Source organism: Hirundo rustica, chromosome Z, assembly GCF_015227805.2.
Source record: "Hirundo rustica isolate bHirRus1 chromosome Z, bHirRus1.pri.v3, whole genome shotgun sequence".
Classification (NCBI taxonomy): domain Eukaryota; kingdom Metazoa; phylum Chordata; class Aves; order Passeriformes; family Hirundinidae; genus Hirundo; species Hirundo rustica.
This window is the reverse complement of record NC_053488.1, coordinates 86,434,521-86,453,689: the sequence shown is the minus strand read 5'-3', so window position 1 is coordinate 86,453,689 and position 19,169 is coordinate 86,434,521. Positions and strand designations below refer to the sequence as shown.

The 19,169-nt window shown below is 40.3% G+C and overlaps 1 protein-coding gene across 3 annotated transcripts in view; it reads right to left on the bottom strand.

Annotated features, from left to right (window-relative positions):
* Window positions 1–19,169, bottom strand: part of DACH2 (dachshund family transcription factor 2) — a 256,065-nt gene that overhangs the window by 113,906 nt on the left and 122,990 nt on the right. The gene's annotated exons all lie outside the window — the stretch shown is intronic.

Genomic DNA, 19,169 nt, shown 5'->3' with positions numbered 1-19,169 from the left:
ATTCTGTATATAGACAAAATACAGATTATGGATGACTTCTAAGTCAGCAGGAAAGAAAGTCCTTTACAATTAAGATTATTCATTGTACTGAAGATTTGTTTCACAACAAAAATAATCAAAAGAATCCTTCCCAACTCAACTGTAAATTAAGTTTAAAGTTGGTAGAACTGATTGTTGTTAGGCACATAAATAACTGAAGTGGGAATGGGTAGCAGAGTTTAGATATAGCCAAGGCACCAACAGTTTCTCCTACAAATTCTTCCGTCAGAAATAAAAAACTCCCATTTCACATGTTCAGTCTATTCTTCTCTCCTGTTTGTTTCAGTGAACAGCTCATACCTTGTTTGATGGAAAAAGTCTGAAAGAGAAACCTCAAAATGACAAATTACAATTACATTAAGGAGAAATTACAGCACCACAAGAAACCCACTGAACGGCTGTGGTTAGACAGGGCCTCTGGAGACCAGGTAAGCCCAACTCTCCCCTTTGAGCAAGAGTCACCTGGAGCAGATTTCCCAGGACAGTGTCCAGGTGAGCCTGGGGATGTGCAAGGATGGAGATTTCAGCCCACTGGGAACTCCAGTGGTCACCCATCCCTCCCAGCCAGCCGCAGCTGTGGTGCTGCACAGCTCTCCTTGGGACAACATTCCCTGCCCTAGAGCTGATTATCCAGTCAAACTAAACATCAGCACTGAAAGCAGGCAAAATTATTCATATTATAAATGAGGGAGAGCCACATTTATGCACAAACAAGTGCACTGGTTTAGCTAATGAGCACTAACAGAAAAACAAGAGTGCGGAGAGTGCTCTACCAGACCTCACCTGTGCTAAAAGCACTAATTCAGTTCTAAACATCTGTCTGTCTCTGCACCACACCAAGAAAATTCTGTTTTCTTGTGGAACATGTGGGAAAGAACACAATCCCTGTAACTGAGCCATCACTGCAGTCAGGGTCTTCACCTTTGTCACCGGTTCTGACATTGTTCAAAGACAGGACAGCACAGTCCCGGAACCTCTGCTTTGTCTTCTCAAAGTCAACCTTCAAACTTATATCCCTTCCTCTGCTTAGGATTAAAAACATACCTACAATTAAAAAATCCCTACAATTACAACTTCAGATGCATTTGTTTAGCAACTGCTATCCAATGAGCAGGCACTTATTTTCCTTTCCCAGAAGGAAGTTCCTCAAGTGCACAAGAAAGGTAAACAAATGTTTTAGGTGACAGCAGAAAACCAAATTCACCCTTTGATAATAACCACTGGGTTAAAATAACACCACATATTTTTTTATTTCAAGTATGAGTATTTACATGAAAAAATAGGTCATTTAATTTCAGGTACTTAAGTTGAACTGTGATTACAGAGCACTAACTTGTCGTTATCCTTACTATGACATCCCTAAATCAGTGACAATGGAAAAGTGCTAAGAACACATCAGGCAAATGAACCAGGGAGGCTGCCCAACAGTCAAAAAAAACAAACTATAAGCAAACCTGGCAATACTTAAATATCAAGTCTGAGTTTTCTTACAGACTGTGACAATTGCTTAAGAGAAAATCAAAATTACTATCAGAAAATACTATACTACGGTCAAACAAGAATATTCGTAATAAAACTTATTTCTCATGCATTTCTACAGACTAATATTTGCATATATGTTTCTGTATGCATATACATATACATATACATATTTAAAATCTGCTCTTTGATTTTAACCCCACAAACAGAGAAATGGAAGGAAAACTGACTTCATTGTAATGGAGGTCAAAAGAGCCACCCTGCATTTATGATCTCTGTGTGGTATTTCAGGTCAAGGGCTCCAAACTTTGTGTTCCACTTAGAAATGACACAAGCCCTGTTTGCTCCCTGTACCATGGTGCAATTATGAGCCAGAACTTCATGCTGGAAAACAACCTGGGCTAGGAAAGGCACACCTTGGGGAGGAGGAGGAGAAACAGCAACTGGAGGTTGTCACAACTGTACCTCCGGTCCCTTCAGCTTTACAGATGATTGTTGCAGCTTCAAGATTCCATGTTACATCTTTAATTGTGGGCATTTAGCAGACTGCCTCTTATTATTAAGATACTGCTGAATTTTATTGTCAATGTGGCCACAGGACAAGGCTAATAATTACCAGCACCAGAAGCAGCTTGTGGTTTTATATTACATTGAGGTAAATTACACTGGAATTAGAGTGGATTACTTTTATCAAATGGGGAATAAGCTGTTAATTAACTCCCTGCTGTAGCAATCTTTTTCTGAGCTTGCAACTGTTATTAGCTCTAGATTAAACTGTTGAATTAATTTCCCACTTACTTACTATTTCAAGAGTTTTTAATTTACCTGGCAGCGGTTTTAATGGGAAATTGTATTAGTGAGCATAAATTGTTTTTGGGAAGGGTAAACAGTTTGTGATAATGTTTATTAAGTCGTTTTGTTTGAGCAAAAATATAATTGCAGTTTTAATTAGTGCATGGTTGTTGGAGTATTAGGTTTGAGATTACAATATGGCATTCTGAGGAAACAATCGCCCAGGTAATCCCAGCATTTATGAGTGAGAGCAAAGGGAAAAACTGGGTCAACACTGCCTCAACCCTGGAGGTGCACACGAACACACACAAACACCCAAATTCACACAAACACACAATCACCAGGACCCAGCACACTCAGAAAAGGGCCAGGTGGTCTCTGAGCTCTCTGTTCCACTGCTCAGTCTCAGCACTGCTCTCCCCAGTCATCAGGCCCCCTGTATTGTCCTCTCTGTAATAAGAATTCCCTCCTCAGGAAGGATTTGTAGGAACTAGACATGGAAGACACAACTCAGCTCAAAAGTGACCTGGGAAAGGAAAGGTACCTGTGTCAACCCACAGCCCCATCAGAAGGTGCTGAACTGTGCAACCCACTGGCTGCCAGGCTGAAAAGAGCATTTTCTGATAATGGCTCCGGCTGGAAAAGCATGATCTAGCAACAGATATGCAGCTCCACCGCAGCCTAAAAACAGCCACAAACACTCAACTCAATTAACATTTGTTCTTGGGGTTTGTTTCTTTCCATCAGCGCTTTTCTCCTGTACTGTGTTCGAGGTGTGCTCAATGTTAGAAACCATTAAATGTTCTCCAGAAAGTCTGTGATATGCCTTTTTTTTTAATCCCAGCATTAACATAAAAACATTCAACTGAAGTTTATTCAATTAATTTTGGTTCTCAATTTATGAAGATTTTACTATTCATGCAAAGGAAAATGAGAATTAAGATGCAATGTGCTGACATGGAGTGGAGTTTTACAGCCTTTTTAATACAGATGTAATTTTAAAAATAATAGGTTTAAAATAGTAAAAACCCAAAAACTAATAGTTTTGCTAAATTACCTTTTTATTACATGGTTTCAATTAGCATTCCCTCACCCTCCCACCCAACATGCAGACTGCTCTCTCGTTGCTCTGAAGGAAATTATGAGATGATATAAGTACAGAAGATACTTCAACCAAATGTTAGGGCCTCAATCGAAAACACAAGTACACAGCATTCCCAGGATGATTTGTTGCAGCAAATTCTATAAAAGTTAACCGTTCCTAAAGATCTGTATAACTTATGGAGCATGGCTCTTGCATATGGTAATAGATTATCCTCCTAAACTCATCGGTTATTACATTTAATATGCACTATGCTAAAAATTACAAACAATAAAACGCTTTCATCCTGACTGTGGTTTTTCATGTCTTTTAAGCCACCAGAAAACTGAGGTGGGTTTAGTTAAGGTATTACTCTACAGCATGAGGAAAATGTTGTACTACAGGTGCAGGGAAGATTTAATTCACATGTTGTGAGGTTACGTATGGATATAAACAGTGGATTAATCCTTGGGTCCCTTCACTTCTGACTCTCCCAGTCAGAAGAAAAATGGCTTAATTCTGAAATTGTATGGTCCCCTGTGTCGTCAACAGCTTTTACTTCATCTGCAGAAGGTTCTGTCAGACAGAGCCCAACTGATCACCATTTCATCATCATTTATAACACTAAAGATCACAAAAATATGTTGGAATATCCATACTGAGAGGAGAAACAGAGGTCACTGCTGCGGACATGAATGAGCCCAGCCCCATAAAACCCACTCAGCCTTTCCTGCAGGACTGTCCCAACAGTGACCAACCACGGCACTGAGCTCAGGCAGCTCAGGCAATTCCAGTGAACAGCGTCACAGAGAAGAGACTCAAACCCTCTTCAAGAATGCTTTAAACACCTGAAATCAAATTTCAAGGTGCTCTAGTAAGACCAAATCTAATACCTACTTGAGTAGATAAAGAATTAATTCTCTTCCCTGATCTAATAAGCACAGCTTTTAATAGCTGAAGTTCATGTTTGAAAACTCCAAATACCTTCTCAGTAACTTTAATTATCCTCCCCTTAAGGCATAAATATTTTACCCCAACAAAATCAGTTTTATTTCCAGAAAGACTGTAATATAAGCACACTGATATATGAATCCATAGGGCTTGAGATTTCTATTAAGAAATCTTTCTGTCATTTCATATCCTATGATTTCAAACAAGAAAGGACACGTATGGTAAAGAATGCTCAGAAAAAGGGAGCCTGTGACCACAACAGAGTAGAACTAGAACCCATTTCCAAACCCACATTACAAAGAGATTCAATCCATGTAACTTTTAAGCACTTTTCGTGTTGATTTTTTTTAAGAAAAGAGAGTAACCTAATTAAAGCAAATACCTGAAAGATTTCTTTGGAGAATTTCCTATTTATCTATCAGCTATATGTACCAATTGTAGTATCTTTGTATCTTATACTCCATGATGACGTTCCCTAAAAAGGATATTTGTCAAATATAAACCTGTCAGGCTACAGTAGATCTGTGTTAAGATTAGCTCTCTATTCCACACCAATCTGTCTGACATAGCTATTACAGGACAGAAGTTAAGAACACGAGCAGGTTCAATCACTCTGTCCAGAATACAAAACCAGAGCTGTTAGATGGAAAAGGTCTCATTCCTTTTCTTAGAAACTTCATAGAAGAGAAACCTATTGAGAGATTTATGGGAATCTGTAGAGCTCAATTTGATATGATGCTTTTTAGGTATGTAAAAACACACACACAAATCAATGGAAACCAGAGCAGATCTTCCAACTAAGTCAGATGACAATGTTATAGTTAGAAATTTTATAGTTGTGTTTCTTATGTCTAAAAGCAGCAAATTTTAAACAGATGTATGAAACAAAAGCTAATCACAGCTCAGAACCAGAGCTAAAGCCAACCTTTCATTCATAAGAGACACAAATAGCAGCAAACACCCTGGATTTGAGGAGTCCAGAGCTTTGCAAACTTTGTGTTTCATCAGGCTAAGAAAAAAAAAAAAAACCAAAAAAACAAAAACAAAAACAAAAACAAACAAACAAAAAAACCCTACAAAGTTTTAAGTCTGGAAAGAGAGAACTCTATTAAAAGCACATAAACACTGCTAAAACTGAATTTAACAATATTGAGAAGCTGGGAATAAATGGACCACTAACAATACAAAAACATTTTACGAAGCTAACAAGAAAGAGAGGTTCAAATGCTCCCAGCACGTTCATCCACGTACACAAGTTCTGTCTGCGCCACACGCCCTCCCCGTGTTTTAGGACTGTCCCCAGGTGGAGTTTCAGGCACAGGGAGAGCATGCACGGAAGGACATGCTCTCTGAGGAGCTGTAGGAGAGTTTTTCCCCCCCCAGGACAGCTGGGGATCAGCACAGGCAGGAAGTGCTCCCGCGACAGGCGGCGCGCCGCAGCCCCAGCCCTGTTGTGTCTGAGGCAGGTACGCTGTAAAATTTCAATGATGCCTTTAAATTCTAATGGTTTCAAGCTGCCGTAGACTTCTGCAGCCATCAAAAATAATCTGTCATGGGACTAAGGGGTATGAACATCATGTCACAGCCACTCTGCTGTTAGATTTATTGGAGGGTAAAGCATGTCATTTATGCATCAACTCACAGGAGAAAAAAGCAATCCCTATGAAGTCAATCTAATAATAGACTGGAAAGCAATGATTACTGTTTCATGTGCAGCAGCTATTTGTAGCAGAAGTTGGCCTAATTCAGCAGGCCTTGCCTGTCAGAGCTCTGGGATTAGCAAGTGTTTAGATGAAAATCTATCAGGAAACATCAAGAAATGGTTTAATGAAGAACAAAAGCCTTCATTGTTACATTTAGTATTTGCTGAAACTTTTCCATTTGCACCGCTGTATTTCTAAAAAGCTTACTGGAAGTGACATCCCAAATAGAATACAAATGTCGAGGGACTGCAACTTCAAATTATCTACCACAGTTCCCTGCAATTTCACTGCAAAAATCTGCTCTCACTCTTCTCCTGTGGGTGGAACGCCCTGAAATTGCAAGTGCAAGATTTTTTAAAGACATGACTAATAATCATAATCTCACTGTACTACACACATTTTCCCACCATCTAAATATTTCATATCTATTGACTAATCAACCTCATCAGTCCCCACATGGCATAATCCAACTGCTGGCATTATTTTGGAGGAGTGGAAGCAGGATGACAGACAGCTGCCAGTCAGCAACCAGACACACAGAAATGGCACCAGAAGATGCCAAGTGAGTCCCCAGACCATCCTTGTGCCAGAAGCCAGGCACCTGGGAGTGCCTTAAACATTCTCACTTTTTCAAACTATTAAAAAAAAAAACATCTCAAATCCCTTATTTAGGTTCAAGTTCCAGTGTTAACTAACCCTGGGGAAGAGGCTGTCTTTCATCTTCCTTCATCCATTAAGTTAAATTATAGCTAACCCAGAGAAGGTATTTCAATTCCCTCTCACTTAAAGACGTTCTTCACAGAACACAATGAATGTCTCAAACTGAGAAACCAAGACATTCCTATCTAAAGGAAAAATCAGGAGTTAATCTGATTAATACATACACTGCACAGCTAATTGTCTCCAGTGAAATTCCCATCAAAGAATGAAAGAGAAATAAGGAAAATAAGACTCTCCAGTGTACTTTCATGGAGAGTGAATGTAGGAGGCACGGAGGAAACAAGCTCACACCCTCCACCAGAAAATGACCCAACCAGTAGGAAAGCATCAGTAGCTCCTGATATTTCTTCTAAATGTGCAGAAACAGGCAAACACAGATTGGTCCACCTGAAGTAAATACTGACACGGTTACAAGTCTGGACTGGCAAGATCAGTGTCAACCTACTCCTAATCATCAATTTAACTCATGAATCTTCAGAATCACAGCTAAAGCAAGATCAACCAACACTGCATACATTCTGCACTTCAGAACCTTCATTTTTAATCTGAGATTTAAAATAAAAACTAACAAGAAGTTATTATATTTTACCCAAACTGCTTGATGAAATTAACCTTGATAACTCCTTTTAGACACAGGGTAACTCCTTTTACACAAACCAAATGTACTTTATTTTGTAAAATAAACTTGCATAAAGCTGAAATAAAATTAAAGATGGGACTGAAACAGTTCAAAGTTTCTTGAGCACATTTTAAAAGGGATAGTTATGAATGCTCTGTATTTGTGAAAAATCACTTCACCACAATATTTAACTGCTCCCCCAATCACAGCTGAACGGCATCTCAGAAAATCCATTGCAAAATTTCCATTTATAACTTTAGAGATTTTTAAGACCACACTTTGATGATGCAGAGGATGCAAGTATTGCAGCTGTATTACTGGTTATCACCTAGCAAAAATACATGAGTGATAACTCATGTTAGATGTCACAGTTCACCCATTATTTGGAGACCAGTATGTTTCTCTTGAGCTGTGGAACACGGGAACAGAAAATCAGCTTGCTAGAAACCAGCTAGTTCCTCATTTAACACAGTGTCTAATCACCTTAGCCTTGAAAAATATGCAGGTAGCAAATCCCAAAACTAAGCCATATTTTACTGTCTCCTAAACTATTTTGATCATTTTCACTGTATCAGCACAGAGGTTCTACAGGGATATGACACAAATACAGTTTTGTATCAGTACTGCTCCAGAAATCAGAATGTGAACATCTCTCTGACCATTCCTCCTCAAATTCCCGATCCCTGGCAGACAACCTTCGGATATTGAGAGCTTTGCTGAACTTTCTCTCTCCTCCGAACCTTTCCCAATCCTCCTCTTTTAGCAGGTGGCACAGACAGGGCTGGCTTGAGCACAGGCAACCCACCCAAAGCGACCCCAGGATTTACTGCTTCCTCCTTCTATCTCTTTTGTAACACTCCTTCTCTGTATTGCCTGAAAATAAACACTACCTTGAAAGGAAAAGAAAAATGATCATGGAGCAGTTTCTAGGATGGCTCTGCCCTTTCCAATCAGGAGCTGGGTGCAGAGGATTTTGGAGTGGGCCATGGTATGGGAATGGCTCAGCTAATTGAGGGCAACCTCAAGGTCAACACAAATTGTGGTGCAGACATAAAAGTCAAGGGCAAAAAAATAAAAAAGGAAAGGCAGAGTCATATGATGCAAGGAAAAATGGAGTTCAGGAGAGACACAACAGAAAAGGAAGGATGTGTCCATATCAATGGGGAAAAACCTCTTCCCGGGATATTTCCTCAGTGCAATCCACAGTGAAAATTCCCTATAAATGAACACAGAATCACAACAGGATTAGGACTCATACTTAGCTAATGTAGAGTGATAAGCTATTCTGAAGAAATATTATCTGTAATTAAAATTTGTAATGAACCAGTTCCAAAACAGGAAGGCCAAAACAATCCATGGTGCATTTCCTTGACGTTTAATAGGTTTGAGCAAGAGATTCTGCTGACCAGTTTTCAGCAATCCAACCCAGCTACAAACACAAAATAGCCTCCTGAAAGCCTTACACTAACTAATGTAATGAATTTCATGAAAATAAAACCAAACCTAGAGATGAATATATCCATATATTACACAGGACTCCACAGGACAAGGGAAGTACTAAACCCCCGAGGGCAGAGCCCTCCGAATTGCCACTGCGAGATGGCAAATTTTTCTGGGTCAGCTGCATTTGAATAATAGAGTGTTCTTAGCCCAAATAACCTATTGACTTCCATACCTAACAAAATGGAGAGGCTCTTTCATGTGCCTCCTAGATTTAGCAGCTGTTGCTCTGACACTGTCAGCAACGCATCCATCTTAATCTCAGTACGAGCCTTTCAACTTCCCTTTCTTTTTCCTTCCTCCCACCCATCAGCTCCAAGCTCTGTGTGTAACCAGGAGTTAAAGCAACCTCTCTGGTCTCTCCTGCATGATGCCTCTTTGTTTCAGCACCTGATACATGTGCATTTCCCAGGATTTGTCCTGCAGGTATAGGAAGCCTATACTTGGATGCCTGTGGGAGGTGCCTTCAGGCTGGTTTTGCTTTGCTGTTTCTGAAGCACTCTGCTGTAGCAACTCCCTTGTAACTTGCCTTGCCCATCACCACAGGCACTTTACTTTTTATCCTCATTATTCTTTTTGATTTTTCTTTGCTTGAAATAAAAGCCTCCATATGTTTTGCTCCTCTTTTATTGGAAGATGTTAATGCTGTGTACCAGAGGGCACAGACAGATGAGGGATTGCCATTTGGACAGAATTATACACCCAATTACTGCCTAGGGTGTATCACCTGTATGAGCGATTTCAGCAGATCTCAGCTCTGTTTCTGACAGAACTGAAGGCAATATTTTACTGCTGGAAAACAATATTCAGTGCTTGCCAAAGGAGTATTTTTTCTGTCAAAGTCATTCAAATTACCTAGTACTTAATGGCCTACAATTCACTGTAGATATATTTCTAGTTCTTAAAAATGTGACCCATCTGAATTGTAAGTGCTTTTGAAACAAGAGCTCAGCCATATGCACTTTCAGTTAATTTAAAACCATATTCAAACTCTTCTCCTCATTTGGCTTCTCATCTGAGAAACCGAACTATTACTTTAAATGTACCAATTGTAACAGATCAGGAGTTCCTTAAAAAGAAACCAATTCTGTTTTACCAGCAAGGCATGAGAAGGCTGCACATCTGAAACAGCTTTGGTGTGCTGGGTAATTCACATTCACCACGTGGATCAGCTGAAATAAGCATAATAAATGAAAGAGAATAAAATAAAAAACAATTTCACACTAAGGGAAGGCTTGACTTATAGGAAGTGGCAGCTCTGATGGCCCAAGGCATAGAATTAGTTTTGCCACTCGATAATTTGACTGATTCACTCGAGTGGCCAGAAAAGGACATTTTCTGCCTGATTTCAGTGTAATGAAGTCACCTGCTCTGTGACTGCCAGGGCCAAACCCAGTGCAGCACCAGGACCAGGACCAAGCTTCTTGCTTGTGTGAGATCCAGCTACAGCTGCACATTTGCCTTATTTTTTTAATGTGAAACCATACAAGCACCATGAAAATTACCTGTTCCATTCACTCCCCTCTTTACAGAGAGCTTGGGGCTACTGCTGGGATGTTCTGTTAGTTCTGCTGCATATCCCAGCAAAGAGCCTGTGCTTTGCTACCTTTTTAACAAAGGATGTGACAAAAGCAAAGACAGAAAAAAAAAAGTCATTCCAAGGGACGGGAAATATATATGACTTTTTTTTCTTAATTATGAATGATTATGAATTTTCTTATAAACAATTACTGCAGATTTTACATTATACTTATGAAACATCCATTAAATATAATTTTCCTTCTCACACATCTTACATAAAAAGACCATAATATACAGGCAGAGATTTGGAAACACATCTAAACAACTTGCACGACATGATGTCAGTTTTATTCCTGCTTTGCTGAACTGGGGTCAGACTGGTAAATGTAATATACGTGCTCATCTTCAGGCATATGCCCGGTTTCACTGGTTATTATTTACAGCTAACCTTTCAGGGTAATGACTGTATACTGCATGTCAAAGGAACAAAATGTTATACTGCTATTGAAGAGAATATTTTCTTCCTTTTATGCAAATATGAGATTGAGACTGTCAGGAGAGATAATCCACTTAGAAATATTATTATTATCATTAAAGCACATCCAATCAATATGCAAATGAAAAACAAAAAAAAAATAAGCATTTTCTTTTTACAATTGTTCAACAGCAAAAACAAAGATGTAATGTGCATCAAAATGATTTAACATTTTACAACCAATTTTCTACTTGACATATGTTAGTGCATGATTCATCTACATTCTTCAGAATCTAAGTCCATGATCTGGCAAACTAATTCTCTTAATAAAATGAAAAGGTGACCTTGCTTAATTTAATAAGTCTGTGTAGAAATACTCTTTCAACATGTTAAAGAATTACAAAAAGGTTATCATAGCTTGCTTTCATGGGAGAGTACTCTACTTTTTCCAGCTCATTTCTCAGGCTTTTACTGTAATTCATTAGATTACATAAAAACAATGTAGATCATTATATTTTAATAAAGGCTTTCCTTTCCTAATAAAATGCCTGTCATTTATATTCAGACATGTATTATATAAAATGCTTCTCTTTCTTGAAGTGCAAGCTTTTCCTATTCAAGTCACAGGAGGTTGCTAGCTGGAGGAATTTCTATTTTTTTTTTTTACAAAGGATTTTCAGCATGAATTTGGTTTCTAGATTGAATCCTCCAGAACTGCAGCCCTACATTTATCTTTCAGAGAGGTACAACCCAGGATCAGCAACACCAGCTGCCACCAGCAAAGCAAGAGGCCTCTCTGTTCAGCAGAGGATGGTACACAATACTGCACTCTTAAAGTCTGCTTGTTTTGCTTTACACCAATTAATGTTCACTGTGATAAAACAGTTTATACAGTAAACTATACAACTATAAACCCGTATAAAACTGTACAACTAAAACAGTTTATACAACACGAATACATTTCCACTGAAATCCCACCACAACCTCACTTAACGAGAGTCATCAGGCAATCAATCTATTTCAGTTATTCTTGCTTCCAAATAAAAATGTGCAGCTCTTCAGACTGCTCAGAAAGAGATGTTTCCCTTCCATCACGAATTCTTGTTTGTTGCCAGCCCTTGGCATCACATTTTATTGCTTGGGAAGGGCTGAGAGAAGAGCACTTTGTTCCTGCGCAGGAGGAGACACTGCCAAGCTGAGATCCCAGGATCAGGCACAGACTGCATTTGCTATTTTGCAGAACCTGCTCTCCAAGACTCCATGGGAAGCAGGAAAACACTTGTTTTAAGTGTTAAGTGTTTAGGTGTTTTAAGACACCAAGTAATCCAAGCAAAATTATTGGGACTATTTGTTTGCTGATCTTAAATCACACTGAAGCATCTCCCTCATGTAGGACTCCAGGAGTAGAGGACAAGGACCAGAGAACACACACATCTAAAATGACGGTGAAAGCACTCGATATATGACAAGAACTATGCAACCACTTGGATTGAAGTACATTTCATGCTTTTTTTTTTTTTAAATCCAGTGAGATTTGTTCTCTTCTTTTCCCTGCCTAACTTCACCAGTGCTGTTACACCAAGAATTTTGCCAAAATACAGCTTTATAAAGCTGTAGGAAACCACTACTCCAATCTAATGCACATCTGAACGCTGCATTTCAAGAGAGTATTATTTATGTAAATATAGCAGGCTTTAGCATTCCAAGAAGATGATGGATCAGCACTTTTCTGCAACCAAAGATGTATTATCCTCCTAGTTAAAACTGCACCTATTTAGTTTCAGGTCACAGAAGTATGAATTTAAGTGTGGGTAGAGAACTTGAGTTTAACGAGCCTCTGAAGTACTGCTGGATACACAAAATGCAGTCAGTGTGGGATCTTACATAAACACAACAAGATGTATTCACTCCACATGTTTGTGATACCAGTATTAGTTGCTGAACTATTTTTTCAAAAACTTTATCAAAGTTACTATAAAGGAAAATGAAACCTAACAAAACCAATTCAATCACAATAGCATTATTGCCAAAACAGCCCTCCAGAAAACAGGGAGTGCTGAAGGCAAATCCTTCACACGTCCTGACGCTATTTAAGACTTAAAGGCACTTCTTAACAATAACTTAACAGAGCTAAATAAGGTTTCAAAGTCAGCTGAAGACGAGAGAGAAAGAAGCAGACAGGTCTTACAGATCACGACAGACCTCAGGGCCACAAAGCAGGAGACTAACAGGAAAGCTGGTAGAAAAGAATGCCACGGATGCTAAAAACAGGGAGATGGAATCTTAATCGTTTTGCTAACTGTGTGACACTTCAGCCAGCTTTTTAAAATGCTTCCCTTCCATCTGCAAATCAAGGCAGACTCAGTGCAGCCCTACCCCAAGTGGCAGGATGATACAGTCTTAATTTTCTCAGTGCGACCACCCTGGTTGAACTTTGTTTTCTCTAAAGATGTAGGAATGCAGGATCAAATTTGAAAAAAAAAAAAAAAAAAAAAAAAAAAAAAAAAAAAAAAAAAAAAAAAAAAAAAAAAAAAAAAATTGTACAAAAGCATAAAAATCGAAGTATATTGCTGAGTTTCACACTTCTTGGGCAGTAATTAGGAGCTGAGGCTAAGTGTAAATTAAATTTACAACAAGGTTAACCATTCAGCAAAATCTCCACAGCTTTAGCTATTCATTTGTCAAAAACATAATGTCCCACCCAACAGAGCAGACACTGAAAACGGATCCTTAAAGAAAGATAATATTAAAAGAGAAAAGGAAAGGGAGGAAAGGAGTGACTCACAGTCACCAAGTATAGTTCTCAGATTATCAGAACTCTACTGAATGGCTGTATTAAAAGAGTAATGATATGATCCTGCATTCCTCATTCACTCCAATTCAGGCTCCCTTCAGCACAGAAATCTGCTGGCATGAGATGGGTGGTACTCAATCATGCTGCACACATGGTCTTTAATTTTAAAATCCAGTTAAATAGATGTTCTAACATCATTTTTTATCTAAGAACATTTCATGACAAAATGAAAGAGCGCACATGTAACTTATTTGTCAGCTTTACTGTGTAGTGGATAACTTTCCTATGTTACTCACACGAGCTTTCATTTCCCAAATCTATCCGCATTCATTATGACAGTAAAAATGAAGAGTTGCTAAAGAGACGTATGCATTTTTATTATTGTTTGAAAAAATAGATCTTTCCACAGTCCTTTGAGCTTCTGAGTGTGTGATTTGTATAAAATATTTCTCATTTTGGGGACACAGCAGATGGAGTGCAGGGCACTGTGGGATATGCCATTTATCACAATGACAGTGCGTAGGTAGCACTGATCCTCTCACCACAGGGGGAAGCTCGAGCTGCAAATGTGGAGCAGCATTAAAAGCCCGACGAGTGGAGTTTGGCAACACTTGTACTACTCATTAACTTAATCATATTAATTTATTAGCCATATATATCAAAGTAATTCACTACTGAATTGTCACCAAGAACAATTTATAAACTGTTAACGTTCCCCATAGGCAGAGGAGTGTTGTGGCATCCTTAATCAGAGTGTTTGCCTTTGATTAAAAATAATAATTTCTACCGAGCCAGGTAATGCCAATAACGACAAAGTCCTGCATATGTTTCTCATTATAAATGGAACTTTCAAATGTCACCTATGACAACCGAAAAGAAAAAAAACGTAAATAAATAAAAGGGGGAAAAAAAAAAAAAGGGTAATTGTAAACAGCAAAATGAGCCACAGAAATAGGATGTAAACACACAGAAATGTTCAGCTAAATGCTGGAAGTGAGGAGAGGGTCCACGGGATCGCTGGCAGCAGGAGCTGCCCCAGGCTGTGCTGGATGATGTGCGCCCACCTTGATAAACACAACTGGGCACCAGAGACCCCAAAAGCCTCCAATCTCTTTCACTCCCTAACAGGGAGATACCACATCAAAATGCCCAAAGACTGCAGCAAATCCTGTTTTACCCTCCCTTTTCTGAATAAAGGGTAAGTGGCTGCTGCTGTCGCTGCTGAACTGAAGGAACACATGAAGTTACTATATCCTGTGCGCTGCTCTATTTGAGTCCCACAATGACTTGGTCATGCTATTAAAATATTAAGTCCACTGAATTATTAATTACCTGAAACTATTAAGTTCACAACAGATTCTTTTAACTATTAATAAGACAAAACTGTTCTGAAGAAAGTATTTATATCTGTACAAATGAGTCAATATTTTAAACACCGCATTCTTAAAAACTCTAGACAAAGTGTCTATTTTAACTGCTTATGAAATAAAAGAAGAATCATTTCAAGAGGGGTTAAACTAACATAGGTGGTAATGAAAACAGCAGTTTATCTTACACATTGGCAATGCAGGTGGTTTGCTTCTGTCTGAGTACTCACTTGAAAATGCCTTTTTTACCCCCTTTTACACATTTCCTGACCAGCCAGGCTTCCTACCATCCCTGTGCTGAGCCCTCAGCAGCTCCCAGCCCTAAATCCTCACTGTGATCCCTCTGCTGACCTCCCAGCTGTCCCATGCCAGCCCTGCCAGGCTGCCACAGCTGCGGGCAGCACAGCCCAGAAAATGCCAACAGGGATGTTTCAAACAGGCTCGTGCCCATCACCCTGACACCCACCCTACCCAGGACTGCCAGCTGCAGCTGCAGGACCCAGCCCATGGAAACCCAGAGAGATCCCATCCTGCTGCCTCAAAAACTGCCCCACACATCTGCTGCATGCCCTGTACCACCATCTCACGAAGTTCTAGTGGCAGGACGACTTTCTCCACGAGCCATCCTTTCCTGTACCTTGCAGACAAAATGAAGCGGCCCCCAAAATGTTTTTATTGAAATAATAGCAGCCATCCTACAGACTGAGCAGAGGAAAATTACAATGAAGGTGGAGCAGTTTTCTAACCTTTTCTGAGGACAGCCTAAAGGAAGGGTAGGAGGACTGGAGTTGCACAGATAACTATCAAAAGATCCAGCTACTGTTTCAACTTCAATCCCATATGAATGGTTTGCTGAACCATTGGCTTCAATCATGTAACAGATTTCAGCTTCTCTCCACACAGCAAACCGGTGCTTCAGACCCCTGAACTTCCCTGAGAATCTATTCCACGGATAAGCCCCAGCTGCCTTGTTAAGATACACTGATGATAAAGATTTGTACATTAATGGAGATAAAGCCTTTTTGTTGTCCATGCCACTTCATCCCAGGGCACTGTTGGAAGGACTGAGCCTTTGATGACCATCCCTCCGTGACATGCAGGTTTTTAGCTTTGCCCTCACAGCAGGCAGGGGCACCACGCCGATTCCCACATTTCCTGCACCAATACAAAAAGGAAAACACTTTCTCCTAAGTTGACATGAAATGGACAGTGCTTGACATCAGCTCCTGAAGGATGCAGTCAGTGCACGGCTCCTGTGCTGCCTCCACAGCCCCTCCCAGGGGTCTGCATCCCACACACACACAGACACAACACCTCATCTTTCTCAGCCACAGCAGTAACCCAGATGTAACCCAAATATTCCCATTCCTCCAAGGTGGAAAGCACCTACAAACATTTAAAAAGGTCGAGGCTTCACTTGCAGCTCCTTCACAAGTTGTTTAGGTCCAAGAGTAGAGGGAGCTCGCTGTGCCGAGAGGTCAGAAAAATACCCTCCGCACTGGGAAATGCAGTGTGCCTAATTTAACTACCTGTTTATTATGTGAAAATGACCATGTAAACTGAGCTGACACAAACCAAATGGGTGATGAAAATAACAGCACATTTCAAGGAGTGGAAACACAGATGGCTCGTCTGAGTCTGCAGGAAGTTACTAATCATCACTCTGTAATACCCCCTCCAGACAGAGCTGCGAGCTCTGCAGCCACAACTGCGACTTCTCGAGACTCATCCATCTAACCAAGAGCCAGCCTGGACGCCACTGCCTCCACTTTAACTTGACAAGCAGGCTGAAGAGGAGGTAAAAATGAAAAAATGCGATGCTGGATGAATCATGCTGCATTTGCTGATGTGGAGCCTGTTACTAAAATGAAGAAAAGAACTCAGATGCTAGGCTGGACATAGAAAATGAGGAAGCCACATAAGAAGAGTGATTGTTTTTTTTTTTCCTTTTTTTTAATTTTAGAATGATGAGACTAACATTATTCTAACAGACTAACATTAGCATCTGCCTATCTGTGCTGCGGGAATAATGGGTAAGATCAGACAAAAAGATTATCAAGGACAAGAAGACATCCAGAGGAAATGCTGTGGGCAATTACACTGCAGTTAGAGGGGGCAAGTAACCAAAGAAGTCCTCAAGATGTAAAAACTCTGTCTTGCCTCCCTATCAGCCCCTGCTCTTCTGGAAGGGATGGATCCAACCCCACCATGCTGCAAAATCTCCTCAGTCCTGATCCTGTGCCCCTCCCACATCCAAACATCCACACGGGAGCTGGGAGCAGCTTTTATTCCAGTCTATTCCCCACCATTTCGATATCTGGAAGAAAAACCTCTGTTCTGTGAGAAGTGTTAAAACCCATTTTGTTCTTATCTCAGCCAAAGGAAAGAATCCAATCCCAAAGCATTGCAGGCACCCAGAGTAAAGCAATCAGTAATTTGAGTGTAAGGGGTACAAACAAAACCAACGGGAGCTTCACGTCTGCGGTGCTCCATCGAGAGCCAGAACAGCTCAGATCCCCACGGGGTTTACAAGAGGCTCTTCTGGCACCTTTGCTTGCCCAGCAGCTCCCCCAACTCTTACCCTGTCCTTTCCTTATGAAAGATAAACTCCAGGAGCCCCTGGAGAGCCGTGGCCCTGAATGGCAGGGCTCAGGAGTTGTCCTGCTGGTGCTGGGGCCACCTCAGCCACGAGGACCCCGCCTTGTCCATAGCCCCTGGTGACACAGCCATGCTCTGAAATGGCCATTTCCCCACTCCAAGCTGCTCCCAAACCCTCCTCAGCCGCTCCAGGCACATTTGTCAGGGAGTCCCCCAAGGTTTTCCCAAGGTCAGGGAGGTGGCTGCCCTGACAGACACCCCCGAGACACGCCTCCCACCGTGTGCTAAATAAATACAGGGGATGGAGCCCACTCACACTTCAGGCTCCAGACAACTCCCTGCAGCCTGGAAATTCAACTTAATAATCTTCTAACCAAACTGTGTGCTACTCAAAATATCCGTGAGACACAGAATGTGTCTGTGGTACTTCACTGTGCGTCCCCAACATGCCGCATCCTAAAATATTTCCCAGTTTGAAGCAACGTGGCAGTCTGTGTGACTTGGTGTCCTATTTGCAAACAGACACACACAGAGGGGAAAAGTAACATGGAATATTCTGGATTTCAGAGAATAATTTATCAGTGCAAGAGGCTCTTGAGCTTTCCTGTCTATCAGTAGTAACAGAAACAGAATCCATTAAATCCTTGAGCTGAGAACACAATAGAGATACTAAAAAACCCCTAATTTATAAACTACAGGAGGGAAATCACATCTCTGGATGCCTGTCACAAACATGAGCAGTGCATGACGTGCTGCAGCCCAACTGTGCCATGTGGCTCTGGCCAAGTGCTTTCATAATTTGTTAACTGCTCCAGCTAAGGCTGCTGTAAATATTGTTTAGGAATATTCTTTCTCCCCTCCACAGGGAAGGTACTGGCTCGCCGTGACATCCTTGGGACACCAGGAGCTGCAGGGAAATTAAAGCCCTTGCTGTGTAACTCGGATGCAGTGCACAGGTTCTGCAAGCAGAGTGATCTGCGAGATCCGGATAGGTGGAACTCTACTCCCGGCAAGGATCTTTTTTAATTCTGCTTTTCCTATTGCATATTCTATGACTTTATATTCTCCTAAACAGTTCATTATGTTTGGTTATTAGGGAGTTACAGTTTATTCAGACTGGACTTTGACTGCAATCCTAAAACTGCTAAGCCTGTTGAATATTTAAGCAATTACTTTTACGACTACAGCCTGTGAAGATAGCTTTATTATGAAAATCAACCTACCTTCAGCATACAGCAATTAATAAAAAATTAAAACATCATCAGGACAGCACAAGATTTAATTTAAACTCTATTAATAAATTAATGAAGTGAAATTAAATACTACACATTAGATTATGTTTATAATTCCACATATTTTCATGCTAGATTTTCACTTTATGTTATCAAAAGCAGATTATTAAAGCACAATGCACTGTGGCAACGTGGACTTATCTGTTTTTCAAGTGCTCCTTCTGTAATTCCTACAAACATCTCTGTCTCTCCCCAGCACACATTAATGGGGTTACAATACATCAAGCATTAGCCACGC